Here is a 14,396-nt window from a genome sequence, read left to right as displayed (position 1 = left end):
ATGAGTTGAACTCAACAGAGAAACCAGTAGATTATGATAGATGGAGATGAGTTGAACTCAACAGAGAAACCAGTAGATTATGATAGATAGAGATGAGTTGAACTCAACAGAGAAACCAGTAGATTATGATAGATGGAGAGGAGTTGAACTCAACAGAGAAACCAGTAGATTATGATAGATGGAGATGAGTTGAACTCAACAGAGAAACCAGTAGATTATGATAGATGGAGAGGAGTTGAACTCAACAGAGAAACCAGTAGATTATGATAGATAGAGATGAGTTGAACTCAACAGAGAAACCAGTAGATTATGATAGATGGAGATGAGTTGAACTCAACAGAGAAACCAGTAGATTATGATAGATGGAGATGAGTTGAACTCAACAGAGAAACCAGTAGATTATGATAGATGGAGATGAGTTGAACTCAACAGAGAAACCAGTAGATTATGATAGATGGAGATGAGTTGAACTCAACAGAGAAACCAGTAGATTATGATAGATGGAGAGGAGTTGAACTCAACAGAGAAACCAGTAGATTATGATAGATGGAGATGAGTTGAACTCAACAGAGAAACCAGTAGATTATGATAGATGGAGATGAGTTGAATGTTCTGGACTTCCATGTTCATATCAAAGGCTTCATGCACACTGTATAAACAGGTGTATACAGGTATTGATATGAACAGGTGTAGATATGAACAGGTGTAGATATGAACAGGTGTATACAGGTGTAGATATGAACAGGTGTAGATATGAACAGGTGTAGATATGAACAGGTGTGTACATGTGTAGATATGAACAGGTGTAGATATGAACAGGTGTAGATATGAACAGGTGTAGATATGAACAGGTGTATACAGGTGTAGATATAAACAGGTGTATACAGGTGTAGATATGAACAGGTGTATACAGGTATAGATATGAACAGGTGTAGATATGAACAGGTGTAGATATGAACAGGTGTATACAGGTATAGATATGAACAGGTGTATACAGGTGTAGATATGAACAGGTGTATACAGTTGTAGATATGAAAAGGTGTAGATATGAACAGGTGCCTCTACAGGTGTGTGTAGGTTGTGTCTACAGGTGCCTCTACAGGTGTGTGTAGGTTGTGTCTACAGGTGTGTCTGCAGGTGTCCCAGGTCATGCTGGAGGTACAGACAGGAAGGGTCACCAGGTCAGAAGGTAGAGGTCACTCCAACCTGATTATTTTCCTCTCTCTCTCTCTCTTTTTGTGTTGAGGTGATCACCGGCTGGTAGACAGTTCTGTTGAGGTGATGGGAGGAGGTCTATGTTTGGCTGCCATAGTTCGACCGGGTTAGAGTAGTGATTTTCACGATTAGCAAAAGGTGCAGCGTTGTTTTTTTTCCCCCATAGTTACCGGGGTGTGCGGTCGTAGTCACGATGTTAGTTTAGTTTCCGTGGTTACTTTGGTGGGGCAGCGGTCCCTTCTGTTTGAGGGTGTCGATGAGGGACAGCACTCCTCTCTTCACACTGCCGTTACAGCGGTTACCACCGCCGCTGCCCAGGGAGGAGGAGCCACGGCCACAGGAGGGGAGGGATCTCTGGGAGGGGGGGTGAGCCAACAGGCACTTCTGATACCTTAACTAGAGGAGAGGGAGATGGGTGGAGAGAGAGAGAGAGGGAGAGAGAGAGAGAGAGAGAGAGAGACGTAGAAAGAGAGAGAGAGAGAGAGAGAGAGAGACAGAGAGAGAGAGAGTAAGACGTAGAGAGAGAGACAGAGAGAGAGAGAGAGAGCGATGTAGAGAGACAGAAAGAGAGAGAGATGTAGACAGAGAGACAGAGAGAGAGAGAGAAGACGTAGAGAGACAGAGAGAGAGACGGAGAGAGAGAGAGAGAGAGAGAGATGTAGAGAGACAGAAAGAGAGAGAGAGTAAGACGTAGAGAGAGAGAGAGAGAGAGAGACGGAGAGAGAGAGAGAGATGTAGAGAGATAGAAAGAGAGAGAGATGTAGAGAGACAGAGAGAGAGAGAGAGTAAGACGTAGAGAGACAGAGAGAGAGGGAGAGACACCAGGTGGTACCATTAAAGATCAGGAAGAACAGAACAGCAGCAGTACTCCGGACCTCCAGGAGGATTTGATACAGTACATACATACATACAGTACATACAGTAGATACAGACTGTACTCACCATGCATGAAGCCTGCATATAGATCTAGATATTATAGACTGTACTCACCATGCATGAAGCCTGCATATAGATCTAGATATTCTAGAGTGTACTCACCATGCATGAAGCCTGCATATAGATCTGGATATTATAGACTGTACTCACCATGCATGAAGCCTGCATATAGATCTAGATATTATAGACTGTGATCACCATGCATGAAGCCTGCATATAGATCTAGATATTCTAGAGTGTACTCACCATGCATGAAGCCTGTATATAGATCTAGATATTATAGACTGTACTAACCATGCATGAAGCCTGCATATAGATCTAGGTATTCTAGAGTGTACTCACCATGCATGAAGCCTGCATATAGATCTGGATATTATAGACTGTACTCACCATGCATGAAGCCTGCATATAGATCTAGATATTATAGACTGTGATCACCATGCATGAAGCCTGCATATAGATCTAGATATTCTAGAGTGTACTCACCATGCATGAAGCCTGTATATAGATCTAGATATTATAGACTGTACTAACCATGCATGAAGCCTGCATATAGATCTAGGTATTCTAGAGTGTACTCACCATGCATGAAGCCTGCATATAGATCTAGATATTCTAGAGTGTACTCACAATGCATGAAGCCTGCATATAGATCTAGATATTCTAGACTGTGATCACCATGCATGAAGCCTGCATATAGATCTAGATATTCTAGAGTGTACTCACCATGCATGAAGCCTGTACATAGATCTAGGTATTCTAGAGTGTACTCACCATGCATGAAGCCTGCATATAGATCTAGATATTCTAGAGTGTACTCACAATGCATGAAGCCTGCATATAGATCTAGATATTCTAGAGTGTACTCACCATGCATGCAGCCTGTACATAGATCAAGGTATTCTAGAGTGTACGCACCATGCATGCAGCCTGTACATAGATCTAGATATTCTAGAGTGTACTCACCATGCATGAAGCCTGCAGATAGATCTACATGTTCTAGAGTGTACGCACCATGCACGCAGCCTGTACATAGATCTAGATATTCTAGAGTGTACGCACCATGCACGCAGCCTGTACGGCCTCAGAGAGCTGTCCAGCGTTGGGTTCACACCAGAACACGTGACACTCGTAGCGTTGTCCTCCTCCGTCCATGATGAAGGCAAAGCAGTGGATGTCCCTCCCTACCCCCATGAAGGACAGAAACCTCACCCTGCACTCTACCAACACCTCCTCCTCCACCTCCTCCTCCACCTCCTCCTCCACCTCCTCCTCCACCTCCTCCTTCACCTCCTCCTTCACCTCCTCCTTCACCTCCTCCTCCTCCTGATTCACAGAGAGAGAAAGAAAGACACACACAAAGGATGAAACGTCCTCAGAGGGAAAGAGAGAGACACAGAGAGAGACACAGAGAGAGACACAGAGAGAGACACAGAGAGAGACACAGAGAGAGACACAGAGAGAGACACAGAGAGAGAGAGACACAGAGAGAGAGAGAGAGAGAGAGAGAGACAGAGAGAGAGAGAGAGAGAGAGACACAGAGAGAGAGAGAGAGAGAGAGAGACACAGAGAGAGAGAGACACAGAGAGAGAGGGAGGAAAGAGAGAGAGAGAGAGGGGAAAGAGAGAGACAGAGAAAGAGAGACACAGAGAGAGAGAGCGAGAGGGGGGAGAGAGAGACAGAGAAAGAGAGAGAGAGAGAGAGAGAGAGACACAGAGAGAGGGGAGGAAAGAGAGAGAGAGGGGGAGAGAGAGAGAGACAGAGAGAGAGATGAGGGTAGAGGTGTATATAGTGGTGGTTGTTGATAATGAGGGTAGAGGTGTATATAGTGGTGGTTGCTGATAATGAGGGTAGAGGTGTATAGAGTGGTGGTTGTTGATAATGAGGGTAGAGGTGTATATAGTGGTGGTTGTTGATAATGAGGGTAGAGGTGTATATAGTGGTTGTTGCTGATAATGAGGGTAGAGGTGTATATAGTGGTGGTTGTTGATAATGAGGGTAGAGGTGTATGTAGTGTATATAGTGGTGGTTGTTGATAATGAGGGTAGAGGTGTATATAGTGGTGGTTGTTGATAATGAGGGTAGAGGTGTATATAGTGGTGGTTGTTGATAATGAGGGTAGAGGTGTATATACTAGTGGTTGTTGATAATGAGGGTAGAGGTGTATATAGTGTATATAGTGGTGGTTGTTGATAATGAGGGTAGAGGTGTATATAGTGTATATAGTGGTGGTGGTTGAAAATGAGGGTAGAGGTGTATATAGTGGTGGTTGTTGATAATGAGGGTAGAGGTGTATATATTGGTGGTTGTTGATAATGAGGGTAGAGGTGTATATAGTGGTGGTTGTTGATAATGAGGGTAGAGGTGTATATAGTGGTGGTTGCTGATAATGAGGGTAGAGGTGTATATAGTGGTGGTTGTTGATAATGAGGGTAGAGGTGTATATAGTGGTGGTTGTTGAGAATGAAGGTAGAGGTGTATATAGTGTATATAGTGGTGGTTGTTGATAATGAGGGTAGAGGTGTATATAGTGGTGGTTGTTGATAATGAGGGTAGAGGTGTATGTAGTGGTGGTTGTTGATAATGAGGGTAGAGGTGTATATAGTGGTGGTTGTTGATAATGAGGGTAGAGGTGTATATAGTGGTGGTTGTTGATAATGAGGGTAGAGGTGTATGTAGTGGTGGTTGTTGATAATGAAGGTAGAGGTGTATATAGTATATATAGTGGTGATTGTTGATAATGAGGGTAGAGGTGTATATAGTGTATATAGTGGTGGCTGTTGATAATGAGGGTAGAGGTGTATATAGTGTATATAGTGGTGGTTGTTGATAATGAGGGTAGAGGTGTATATAGTGGTGGTTGTTGATAATGAGGGTAGAGGTGTATACAGTGGTGGTTGTTGATAATGAGGGTAGAGGTGTTTATAGTGTATATAGTGGTGGCTGTTGATAATGAGGGTAGAGGTGTATATAGTGTATATAGTGGTGGTTGTTGATAATGAGGGTAGAGGTGTATATAGTGGTGGTTGTTGATAATGAGGGTAGAGGTGTAGAGGTGTATATAGTGGTGGTTGTTGATAATGAGGGTAGAGGTGTATGTAGTGGTGGTTGTTGATAATGAGGGTAGAGGTGTATATAGTGGTGGTTGCTGATAATGAGGGTAGAGGTGTATATAGTGTATATAGTGGTGGTTGTTGATAATGAAGGTAGAGGTGTATATAGTGTATATAGTGGTGGTTGTTGATGATGAGGATAGAGGTGTAGAGAGTGTATATAGTGGTGGTTGTTGATAATGAGGGTAGAGGTGTATATAGTGGTGGTTGTTGATAATGAGGGTAGAGGTGTATATAGTGGTTGTTGTTGATAATGAGGGTAGAGGTGTATAGAGTGTATATAGTGGTGGTTGTTGATAATGAGGGTAGAGGTGTATAGAGTGTATGTTACCTGGTTGTTGCTGATAATGAGGGTAGAGGTGTATATAGTGGTGGTTGCTGATAATGAGGGTAGAGGTGTATATAGTGGTGGTTGCTGATAATGAGGGTAGAGGTGTATATAGTGAATGTTACCTGGTTGTTGCTGATAATGAGGGTAGAGGTGTATAGAGTGTATGTTACCTGGTTGTTGCTGATAATGAGGGTAGAGGTGTATATAGTGTATATAGTGGTGGTTGTTGATAATGAGGGTAGAGGTGTATAGAGTGTATGTTACCTGGTTGTTGCTGATAATGAGGGTAGAGGTGTATATAGTGGTGGTTGTTGATAATGAGGGTAGAGGTGTATAGAGTGTATGTTACCTGGTTGTTGCTGATAATGAGGGTAGAGGTGTATAGAGTGTATGTTACCTGGTTGTTGCTGATAATGAGGGTAGAGGTGTATATAGTGGTGGTTGCTGATAATGAGGGTAGAGGTGTATATAGTGAATGTTACCTGGTTGTTGATAATGAGGGTAGAGGTGTATATAGTGGTGGTTGCTGATAATGAGGGTAGAGGTGTATATAGTGGTTGTTACCTGGTTGTTGCTGATAATGAGGGTAGAGGTGTATAGAGTGTATGTTACCTGGTTGTTGCTGATAATGAGGGTAGAGGTGTATAGAGTGTATGTTACCTGGTTGTTGCTGATAATGAGGGTAGAGGTGTATAGAGTGTATGTTACCTGGTGGTTGTTGATAATGAGGGTAGAGGTGTATACAGTGGTGGTTGTTGATAATGAGGGTAGAGGTGTATATAGTGGTGGTTGTTGATAATGAAGGTAGAGGTGTTTATAGTGTATATAGTGGTGGCTGTTGATAATGAGGGTAGAGGTGTATATAGTGGTGGTTGTTGATAATGAGGGTAGAGGTGTATATAGTGGTGGTTGTTAATAATGAGGGTAGAGGTGTAGAGGTGTATATAGTGGTGGTTGTTGATAATGAGGGTAGAGGTGTATGTAGTGGTGGCTGTTGATAATGAGGGTAGAGGTGTATATAGTGGTGGTTGTTGATAATGAGGGTAGAGGTGTATATAGTGGTGGTTGTTGATAATGAGGGTAGAGGTGTAGAGGTGTATATAGTGGTGGTTGTTGATAATGAGGGTAGAGGTGTATGTAGTGGTGGTTGTTGATAATGAGGGTAGAGGTGTATATAGTGGTGGTTGCTGATAATGAGGGTAGAGGTGTATATAGTGTATATAGTGGTGGTTGTTGATAATGAAGGTAGAGGTGTATATAGTATATATAGTGGTGATTGTTGATAATGAGGATAGAGGTGTAGAGAGTGTATATAGTGGTGGTTGTTGATAATGAGGGTAGAGGTGTATATAGTGGTGGTTGTTGATAATGAGGGTAGAGGTGTATATAGTGGTGGTTGTTGATAATGAGGGTCGAGGTGTATATAGTGGTGGTTGTTGATAATGAGGGTAGAGGTGTATGTAGTGGTGGTTGTTGATAATGAGGGTAGAGGTGTATATAGTGGTGGTTGTTGATAATGAAGGTAGAGGTGTATATAGTGTATATAGTGGTGGTTGTTGATAATGAGGGTAGAGGTGTATGTAGTGTATATAGTGGTGGTTGTTGATAATGAGGGTAGAGGTGTTTATAGTGGTGATTGTTGATAATGAGGGTAGAGGTGTAGAGAGTGTATATAGTGGTGGTTGTTGATAATGAGGGTAGAGGTGTATATAGTGGTGGTTGTAGATAATGAGGGTAGAGGTGTATATAGAGGTGGTTGTTGATAATGAGGGTAGAGGTGTATATAGTGGTGGTTGTTGATAATGAGGGTAGAGATGTATATAGTGTATATAGTGGTGGTTGTTGATGATGAGGGTAGAGGTGTATATATTGTATATAGTGGTGGTTGTTGATAATGAGGGTAGAGGTGTATATAGTGTATATAGTGGTGGTTGTTGATAATGAGGGTAGAGGTGTATATAGTGGTGGTTGCTGATAATGAGGGTAGAGGTGTATATAGTGGTGGTTGTTGATAATGAGGGTAGAGGTGTATAGAGTGGTGGTTGTTGATAATGAGGGTAGAGGTGTATATAGTGTATATAGTGGTGGTTGTTGATAATGAGGGTAGAGGTGTAGAGGTGTATATAGTGGTGGTTGTTGATAATGAGGGTAGAGGTGTATGTAGTGGTGGTTGTTGATAATGAGGGTAGAGGTGTATATAGTGGTGGTTGCTGATAATGAGGGTAGAGGTGTATATAGTGTATATAGTGGTGGTTGTTGATAATGAAGGTAGAGGTGTATATAGTGTATATAGTGGTGGTTGTTGATGATGAGGATAGAGGTGTAGAGAGTGTATATAGTGGTGGTTGTTGATAATGAGGGTAGAGGTGTATATAGTGGTGGTTGTTGATAATGAGGGTAGAGGTGTATATAGTGGTTGTTGTTGATAATGAGGGTAGAGGTGTATAGAGTGTATATAGTGGTGGTTGTTGATAATGAGGGTAGAGGTGTATAGAGTGTATGTTACCTGGTTGTTGCTGATAATGAGGGTAGAGGTGTATATAGTGGTGGTTGCTGATAATGAGGGTAGAGGTGTATATAGTGGTGGTTGCTGATAATGAGGGTAGAGGTGTATATAGTGAATGTTACCTGGTTGTTGCTGATAATGAGGGTAGAGGTGTATAGAGTGTATGTTACCTAGTTGTTGCTGATAATGAGGGTAGAGGTGTATATAGTGTATATAGTGGTGGTTGTTGATAATGAGGGTAGAGGTGTATAGAGTGTATGTTACCTGGTTGTTGCTGATAATGAGGGTAGAGGTGTATATAGTGGTGGTTGTTGATAATGAGGGTAGAGGTGTATAGAGTGTATGTTACCTGGTTGTTGCTGATAATGAGGGTAGAGGTGTATAGAGTGTATGTTACCTGGTTGTTGCTGATAATGAGGGTAGAGGTGTATATAGTGGTGGTTGCTGATAATGAGGGTAGAGGTGTATATAGTGAATGTTACCTGGTTGTTGATAATGAGGGTAGAGGTGTATATAGTGGTGGTTGCTGATAATGAGGGTAGAGGTGTATATAGTGGTTGTTACCTGGTTGTTGCTGATAATGAGGGTAGAGGTGTATAGAGTGTATGTTACCTGGTTGTTGCTGATAATGAGGGTAGAGGTGTATAGAGTGTATGTTACCTGGTTGTTGCTGATAATGAGGGTAGAGGTGTATAGAGTGTATGTTACCTGGTGGTTGTTGATAATGAGGATAGAGGTGTATACAGTGGTGGTTGTTGATAATGAGGGTAGAGGTGTATATAGTGTATATAGTGGTGGTTGTTGATAATGAAGGTAGAGGTGTTTATAGTGTATATAGTGGTGGCTGTTGATAATGAGGGTAGAGGTGTATATAGTGGTGGTTGTTGATAATGAGGGTAGAGGTGTATATAGTGGTGGTTGTTGATAATGAGGGTAGAGGTGTAGAGTGTATATAGTGGTGGTTGTTGATAATGAGGGTAGAGGTGTATGTAGTGGTGGCTGTTGATAATGAGGGTAGAGGTGTATATAGTGGTGGTTGTTGATAATGAGGGTAGAGGTGTATATAGTGGTGGTTGTTGATAATGAGGGTAGAGGTGTAGAGGTGTATATAGTGGTGGTTGTTGATAATGAGGGTAGAGGTGTATGTAGTGGTGGTTGTTGATAATGAGGGTAGAGGTGTATATAGTGGTGGTTGCTGATAATGAGGGTAGAGGTGTATATAGTGTATATAGTGGTGGTTGTTGATAATGAAGGTAGAGGTGTATATAGTATATATAGTGGTGATTGTTGATAATGAGGATAGAGGTGTAGAGAGTGTATATAGTGGTGGTTGTTGATAATGAGGGTAGAGGTGTATATAGTGGTGGTTGTTGATAATGAGGTAGAGGTGTATAATGAGGGTAGGTGTATATAGTGGTGGTTGTTGATAATGAGGGTAGAGGTGTATATAGTGGTGGTTGTTGATAATGAGGGTAGAGGTGTATATAGTAGTGGTGGTTGTTGATAATGAGGGTAGAGGTGTATATAGTGGTGGTTGTTGATAATGAAGGTAGAGGTGTATATAGTGGTGGTTTGTTGATAATGAGGGTAGAGGTGTATGTAGTGGTGGTTGTTGATAATGAGGGTAGAGGTGTATATAGTGTATATAGTGGTGGTTGTTGATAATGAGGGTAGAGGTGTTTATAGTGGTGATTGTTGATAATGAGGGTAGAGGTGTAGAGAGTGTATATAGTGGTGGTTGTTGATAATGAGGGTAGAGGTGTATATAGTGGTGGTTGTTGATAATGAGGGTAGAGGTGTATATAGTGGTGGTTGTTGATAATGAGGGTAGAGGTGTATATAGTGGTGGTTGTTGATAATGAGGGTAGAGATGTATATAGTGTATATAGTGGTGGTTGTTGATGATGAGGGTAGAGGTGTATATATTGTATATAGTGGTGGTTGTTGATAATGAGGTAGAGGTGTATATAGTGTATATAGTGGTGGTTGTTGATAATGAGGGTAGAGGTGTATATAGTGGTGGTTGCTGATAATGAGGGTAGAGGTGTATATAGTGGTGGTTGTTGATAATGAGGGTAGAGGTGTATAGAGTGGTGGTTGTTGATAATGAGGGTAGAGATGTATATAGTGGTGGTTTGTTGATAATGAGGGTAGAGGTGTATATAGTGTATATAGTGGTGGTTGTTGATAATGAGGGTAGAGGTGTATATAGTGGTGGTTGTTGATAAAGGGTAGAGGTGTATAGAGTGTATATAGTGGTGGTTGTTGATAATGAGGGTAGAGGTGTATAGAGTGTATATAGTGGTGGTTGCTGATAATGAGGGTAGAGGTGTATATAGTGGTGGTTGTTGATCATGAGGGTAGAGGTGTATATAGTGGTGGTTGTTGATAATGAGGGTAGAGGTGTATATAGTGTATATAGTGGTGGTTGTTGATAATGAGGATAGAGGTGTATATAGTGTATATAGTGGTGGTTGCTGATAATGAGGGTAGAGGTGTATATAGTGGTGGTTGTTGATAATGAGGGTAGAGGTGTATAGAGTGGTGGTTGTTGATAATGAGGGTAGAGGTATAGAGAGTGTATATAGTGGTGGTTGTTGATAATGAGGGTAGAGATGTATATCGTGGTGGTTGTAGATAATGAGGGTAGAGGTGTATATAGTGGTGGTTGTTGATAATGAGGGTAGAGGTGTATATAGTGTATATAGTGGTGGTTGTTGATGATGAGGATAGAGGTGTAGAGTGTATATAGAGGTGGTTGTTGATAATGAGGGTAGAGGTGTATATAGTGGTGGTTGTTGATAATGAGGGTAGAGATGTATATAGTGTATATAGTGGTGGTTGTTGATGATGAGGGTAGAGGTGTATATAGTGGTGGTTGTTGATAATGAGGGTAGAGGTGTATAGAGTGTATGTTACCTGGTTGTTGCTGATAATGAGGGTAGAGGTGTATATAGTGTATATAGTGGTGGTTGCTGATAATGAGGGTAGAGGTGTATAGAGTGTATGTTACCTGGTGGTTGTTGATAATGAGGGTAGAGGTGTATATAGTGTATATAGTTGTGGTTGCTGATAATGAGGGTAGAGATGTATATAGTGTATGTTACCTGGTTGTTGCTGATAATGAGGGTAGAGGTGTATATAGTGGATGTTACCTGGTTGTTGATAATGAGGGTAGAGGTGTATATAGTGTATATAGTGGTGGTTGTTGATAATGAGGGTAGAGGTGTATATAGTGTATATAGTGGTGGTTGTTGATAATGAGGATAGAGGTGTATAGAGTGTATGTTACCTGGTTGTTGCTGATAATGAGGGTAGAGGTGTATAGAGTGTATGTTACCTGGTTGTTGCTGATAATGAGGGTAGAGGTGTATATAGTGGTGGTTGCTGATAATGAGGGTAGAGGTGTATATAGTGAATGTTACCTGGTTGTTGATAATGAGGGTAGAGGTGTATATAGTGGTGGTTGCTGATAATGAGGGTAGAGGTGTATATAGTGGTTGTTACCTGGTTGTTGCTGATAATGAGGGTAGAGGTGTATAGAGTGTATGTTACCTGGTTGTTGCTGATAATGAGGTAGAGGTGTATAGAGTGTATGTTACCTGGTTGTTGCTGATAATGACGGTAGAGGTGTATAGAGTGTATGTTACCTGGTGGTTGTTGATAATGAGGGTAGAGGTGTATACAGTGGTGGTTGTTGATAATGAGGGTAGAGGTGTATATAGTGGTGGTTGTTGATAATGAAGGTAGAGGTGTTTATAGTGTATATAGTGGTGGCTGTTGATAATGAGGGTAGAGGTGTATATAGTGGTGGTTGTTGATAATGAGGGTAGAGGTGTATATAGTGGTGGTTGTTGATAATGAGGGTAGAGGTATAGAGAGTGTATATAGTGGTGGTTGTTGATAATGAGGGTAGAGGTGTATATAGTGGTGGTTGTTGATAATGAGGGTAGAGGTGTATATAGTGGTGGTTGTTGATAATGAGGGTAGGGTGTATATAGTGTATATAGTGGTGGTTGTTGATGATGAGGATAGAGGTGTAGAGAGTGTATATAGTGGTGGTTGTTGATAATGAGGGTAGAGGTGTATATAGTGGTGGTTGTTGATAATGAGGGTAGAGATGTATATAGTGTATATAGTGGTGGTTGTTGATGAGGGTAGAGGTGTATATAGTGGTGGTTGTTGATAATGAGGGTAGAGGTGTATAGAGTGTATGTTACCTGGTTGTTGCTGATAATGAAGGTAGAGGTGTATATAGTGTATATAGTGGTGGTTGTTGATAATGTGGGTAGAGGTGTATAGAGTGTATGTTACCTGGTTGTTGCTGATAATGAGGGTAGAGGTGTATATAGTGTATATAGTGGTGGTTGTTGATAATGAGGGTAGAGGTGTATAGAGTGTATGTTACCTGGTTGTTGCTGATAATGAGGGTAGAGGTGTATATAGTGGTGGTTGTTGATAATGAGGGTAGGTGTATATAGTGTATATAGTGGTGGTTGTTGATAATGAAGGGTAGAGGTGTATATAGTATATATAGTGGTGATTGTTGATAATGAGGATAGAGGTGTATAGAGTGTATGTTACCTGGTTGTTGCTGATAATGAGGGTAGAGGTGTATAGAGTGTATGTTACCTGGTTGTTGCTGATAATGAGGGTAGAGGTGTATATAGTGGTGGTTGCTGATAATGAGGGTAGAGGTGTATATAGTGAATGTTACCTGGTTGTTGATAATGAGGGTAGAGGTGTATATAGTGGTGGTTGCTGATAATGAGGGTAGAGGTGTATATAGTGGTTGTTACCTGGTTGTTGCTGATAATGAGGGTAGAGGTGTATAGAGTGTATGTTACCTGGTTGTTGCTGATAATGAGGGTAGAGGTGTATAGAGTGTATGTTACCTGGTTGTTGCTGATAATGAGGTAGAGGTGTATAGAGTGTATGTTACCTGGTGGTTGTTGATAATGAGGGTAGAGGTGTATACAGTGGTGGTTGTTGATAATGAGGGTAGAGGTGTATATAGTGGTGGTTGTTGATAATGAAGGTAGAGGTGTTTATAGTGTATATAGTGGTGGCTGTTGATAATGAGGGTAGAGGTGTATATAGTGGTGGTTGTTGATAATGAGGGTAGAGGTGTATATAGTGGTGGTTGTTGATAATGAGGTAGAGGTGTAGAGGTGTATATAGTGGTGGTTGTTGATAATGAGGGTAGAGGTGTATATAGTGGTGGTTGTTGATAATGAGGGTAGAGTGTATATAGTGGTGGTTGTTGATAATGAGGGTAGAGGTGTATATAGTGTATATAGTGGTGGTTGTTGATAATGAGGATAGAGGTGTATATAGTGTATATAGTGGTGGTTGTTGATAATGAGGGTAGAGGTGTATATAGTGTGTATATAGTTACCTGGTTGTTATAGTGGTGATAATGAGGGTAGAGGTGTATATAGTGTATATAGTGGTTGTTGATAATGAGGGTAGAGTATAGTGTATATAGTGGTGGTTGTTGATAATGAGGGTAGAGGTGTATATAGTGTATGTTACCTGGTTGTTGATAATGAGGGTAGAGGTGTATATAGTGTATATAGTGGTGGTTGTTGATAATGAGGGTAGAGGTGTATATAGTGGTGGTTGTTGATAATGAGGGTAGAGGTGTATATAGTGTATATAGTGGTGGTTGTTGATAATGAGGGTAGAGGTGTATAGAGTGTATACCTGGTGGTTGTTGATAATGAGGGTAGAGGTGTATATAGTGGTGGTTGTTGATAATGAGGGTAGAGGTGTATATAGTGTATATAGTGGTGGTTGTTGATAATGAAGGGTAGAGGTGTATATAGTGTATATAGTGGTGGTTGTTGATAATGAGGGTAGAGGTGTATATAGTGGTGTTACCTGGTTGTATAATGAGGGTAGAGGTGTATATAGTGTATATATAGTGGTTGTTGTTGATAATGAGGGTGAGGGTATATAGTGTGGTTGGTTGATAATGAGGGTAGAGGTGTATATAGTGGTGGTTGTTGATAATGAGGGTAGAGGTGTATATAGTGGTGGTTGCTGATAATGAGGGTAGAGGTGTATATAGTGGTGGGTTGTTGATAATGAGGGTAGAGGTGTATAGAGTGTATATAGTGGTTGTTGCTGATAATGAGGGTAGAGGTGTATATAGTGGTGGTTGTTGATAATGAGGGAGGTATATAGTGTAGGTGTATATAGTGTATATAGTTACCTGTGGTTGTTGATAATGAGGGTAGAGGTGTATATAGTGGTGGTTGTTGATAATGAGGGTAGAGGTGTATATAGTGGT

General features: G+C 41.1%; 1 pseudogene; it reads right to left on the bottom strand.

Annotated features, from left to right (window-relative positions):
• Positions 1–512: 512 nt before the first annotated feature.
• LOC121845728 overlaps positions 513–14,396 on the bottom strand; it is an 86,373-nt pseudogene continuing 72,489 nt past the window's right edge.

This window comes from Oncorhynchus tshawytscha, unplaced genomic scaffold, assembly GCF_018296145.1.
Source record: "Oncorhynchus tshawytscha isolate Ot180627B unplaced genomic scaffold, Otsh_v2.0 Un_contig_2339_pilon_pilon, whole genome shotgun sequence".
NCBI classification, from domain to species: domain Eukaryota; kingdom Metazoa; phylum Chordata; class Actinopteri; order Salmoniformes; family Salmonidae; genus Oncorhynchus; species Oncorhynchus tshawytscha.
The sequence above is the reverse complement of the archived record's forward strand: the minus strand, read 5'-3'. Positions and strand labels throughout refer to the sequence as shown.